Consider the following 4,180-nt stretch of genomic DNA (forward strand, 5'->3'; position numbering starts at 1 on the left):
TACTCTTAGAACTGTATACCAACAGTAGTGAATTCTACTGTTCCTTCATTAAAAAAAAAGTTGAAAAAGAAAAAAATAGACCAAATTTTAAGACATCTTTTCCTTCTAAGACTGAGCCACCTTAAATATCATTCTAAGTGAATTTGAACTTAGTTTTTCCTATTCTTGATCATCTTGGGTACAGTCTAAAGGACAGATTAATTTGTAACAACATATTTTCATTAGAAAACCTAGATGCAAATAGCAGAATCCTTCAATAATACATTTCCATTCTAGCTCACATTTTTACTAGGAATTCTTATTCAACTTTCAAATCTTTCAAATAAGCCTTTCCCTCTACTCCAATTCCTGATTGTTCTCTCCTGTGAACATCAAAAACAACACTTGATTTTATGTCATCAGTTATTTCTTATATTGGAACTTTATCTTCCTCCCCATTTTGGATAATTACACCTTCAGAGTATAAACCCTGAAGTCTAATAACTATTCTCCCTTTCTAATCTCCATGTCAAATCACTGTTCAGGTCTTATCCACTCTCCTACCGAAATGCCTCCCATGTTCATTGTACTCTCAGCTCTTCCTACCATATTCATTCATTTAGGAGTTCATTGCTTCTTAATTAAATCATTCTTTAAAAATCCATTTTTACTTTATATTTTCCATTTTCAAGCATTTTATTTTTTCTGCTACTTATTTAACCATTCTCAAAACCCAATTATTTCATTTTCTTCCTCAGAAATTTCAATGCCATCCCTCACACACTTTCCCAATTGAATAAAGTTTAAGCTTTCTAATCCTAGCATTTATGACTCTCCAAAGTCTGGCTGAAGCCTTCCTTTTTAGTTTTTTTTTTTTCATATATTATACATAAGATTTTACTAAAACCAAGCCTCCAATATTTTCACTATATCCATGCTGATTCCTCAATCTGGCATACCACATCTCTTATTGTAATCTCCTACCATATTTTTCAAGGCTGAGATGTAAAGGAATTCCTTCTAAGACCTTAGTGCCTCACCTTTCTCAACCAAAGTGAATCTCTTTTTCTCTCAATATTCACAGAATAGGTAGATAGATAGATTAGATAGATAGATAGATAGATAGATAGATAGATAGATAGATAAGAGATAGATGAGAGAGAAAAAGAAAGAAGAGAGAGAGAGAGAGAGAGAGAGAGAGAGAGAGAGAGAGAGAGCAAATTGAACCTGCTGCCTTACCCATAGCCTAAGGCCCAACACTGAGCCCAGTTGACTGTCACGGCATTGCTATGTGGTTTCTTTGCTTTTGGTATCCCTGAGATAGAATCTGGGAAGTCATGGCAGGAGTCAGTGCCACCCCAGAGACAACCGCCCTCTCCCCAGCAAGTGGTCCCTGCCTGCAGAAGAAGGTGGCCTGTGTCTCGGTTGGCCTGGCTCGGAAGCCAGCGTCCCGACCATGAGGTCTGCCGGGCTGTGAACTGAACGCTGCTTATGATTACACAGCACCACCTGTGGAGAAAACCCTGGTGAAGCCACCATTCGGACAGCTCTTCCTTCTGGTTCTGTGGAAGAGTAGCCCCATGGTCCCACTTGGCTGCCAAACATCTCCAAAATGCATGCACTGGTGTCCTAGGTGAGGATTATATAAGAGATATTGGTGTTCCGATTAATTTTGGCAAAGACAGGTTTCAAGAACATATGGATTACTGTGGATATTCTGTGCTTCCTCTGGCTATAAAACAAGATTGTTAATAGCTATGAAAATACTCTGTCCAACTTGCCATACCAGATCCTTGCACCTGGACTTCAGGACTCATGCTAATAACACTCCGATTGACAAAACTAGGCCTCTGTGGCGCAACTATTTTCTATGTGAATTTAAAGGAATTCAGGAACACTTTGGTCTTAATAACCAAAACTGGGATGAACTGCTTGGTGTACGGAACCTACCCACTCAGTCCTAGTCTCTCCTGCTCCAGTGCTTTGGTCTGTTGTGCTGACTTAGGGACATTCACAATTTGGGAATGGACCTATCCAAGGTGGAACTTGCAGAAATCTGCGTCAAGAGTGAGTGTTTTTACTGGCACCAAAGGAGGAGGGATGGACCAGTCTATATAATTTCTTACAGAAGAGGAACTGCCAATTTGATAGAGTTCAGTCCTTGGAAGGAAACTAATATGAAACTCCCAAGTGGAGAAGTGTTTGTGATTGCTAACAGTTGTATGGAAATGCATAAGGCAGCAAATTCCCATTTTAACATCAGAGAGACAGGGTGTCTGCTGGCCTCAAAGCTTCTGACTAAGTACAAAAGCTTGCAATGGGATAAAGTATAGAAGCTAGAGGAGGTACAGGCCAACCTAGGGTTCAGTCTGGAAGAAATGCTGTTGATCACAGATGATGCTCTTCACCCTGGACATGATAGTCCTGAGTAGATCTGCAGGTGTCTGGGAATCAGCCTCCTCAAGCTGCCCAGTTTTCTAGCAAATGGGCGTGAAGCTCATTACTAGAGGAGTGAAGCCTAGGACCTGAGAAACAGTTTGTTTGCTACTAAATCTGGAGGTGCGGCTGTGTTTTCCTCTGAGGCCTTAACAATGTCGGAATATCTCAGAGAAACTATTTAGGGCATTTAGGAACTTGCAGGACTGCTTATGCCAAAATAAAGTATCCCTTTTTGTTTTGTAATATGATGAACCGTTGCTGTTATTAAGATGTGTTTCTAAAGAAATGATTGAAAGCTCTCTATGCTTCATAATAATTATTTTCCACCTTAAATTATGTTTTCTATCAATAAGAGCCAAAATTATGGTTGTACCGGTATCTTAAGAATGATTTAGTGGATTTACTGATTTCAAAATTTTTAAAAGATGAATTATAAAATTCACTCAATACTGACCTCATAGTTTGGACTTGAATTAAACACACTGCTACAATTAAATTGAGAAAAAAAAGGAATTATTGAATGGATTAAAGTATTAATTTATAGTAATGAATTATTTTACAACTACTATTCCCTGGTACAAGCAGAAAGCATAACTTCAAAGTGGACTAAATTGTTAAGGCCTGACTGAAAGGAGAGGAGAGACATTGCTCTGTCTCATAGTGAATGGCTTCATCAGAGATTAAGAATACTGGTATATATCCACCTAGAGCAGTGGTTCTCAACCTTGGCTGCACATTAGAATCACCTGGGAATCTTTTTAAAATCCTGATTTCTGGACCTCATCCTCTGGAAATTCTGTTTCTTTGTTACTAATGTTGTGGCCCCACCCCATAACAAAGAAACAGAATTTCCGGAGGATGAGGCCCAGAAATCAGGATTTTAAAAAGATTCCCAGGTGATTCTAATGTGCAGCCAAGGTTGAGAACCACTGACCTACAGGGACCTGGAGAGCAACATGATAAGTGAAATAAGTCAGTCGAGAAAGGCAAGTATCACATGATTTCACTCATATATGGAATCTAATTTAAAAAAAATTAACTGATGAGCAAAGTGAATCCAGAGACATGGAAGCATTGAATAGTGTGGAATCTCAAAGGGAAGGCAGGGGACGGTGGGTGGGTGGGAGGTAATCAACCAAAGACCTTGTATGCGTATATGCATAACCCATGGACACAGACAGTGGGCTGGTGAGGGCCTGGGGTGGGGGTGGGGAGAAGGAGGGGCTGGAGGAGGTCAATGGGGAAAAGAAGGAGACATGTAATATTTTCAACAATAAAGATTTAAAAAATAAAATAAAAATAAAATTTTATTTAAAACAAAAGCATATATAACACAGATTCTGTTGAATATTGCAAACCCACATCTAGGCCAGATACAGGCAAGTCCTGTTCCGAGCAGAGAACAGATGCAGAAATCCAGGTCTTGAGAATGGCATGGTTTTTGTCTCTGCACTTATGTGAAATTAGCTAGAAAACTAATAATGGGGTTTAAAATTGTCATAATTGAGGTGAGTATTCACCTGAAAATATGAATAAATAGAGATGCAGTAATAAATTGAGATGCAGTACATTTGGTAATATTTCCTTACCTAATTGGCCTCGTTCTTTCCCCTAAAATCTCAATTTTGGAGAAGCAAGAGCCTCACTTTTATGATAGATATCTCCAAAAAGAAAAGAAGGGTAGGAGCATGGAACAGACGAATCTCAGAGGGAAGTGCAGGGAGGGGTCTTGGGAAGAGATTAACTAGAGAACTTGTATACT

The 4,180-nt window shown here is 39.0% G+C and overlaps 1 pseudogene; it reads left to right on the top strand.

Moving 5' to 3' along the window:
• Nucleotides 1-1,677: 1,677 nt before the first annotated feature.
• On the top strand, nucleotides 1,678-2,486 carry LOC132231876 (N-acetylgalactosamine kinase-like; annotated as a pseudogene).
• Nucleotides 2,487-4,180: the final 1,694 nt, after the last annotated feature.

The sequence above is a fragment of the Myotis daubentonii genome, chromosome 3 (assembly GCF_963259705.1).
Source record: "Myotis daubentonii chromosome 3, mMyoDau2.1, whole genome shotgun sequence".
Taxonomy (NCBI): Eukaryota; Metazoa; Chordata; class Mammalia; order Chiroptera; family Vespertilionidae; genus Myotis; species Myotis daubentonii.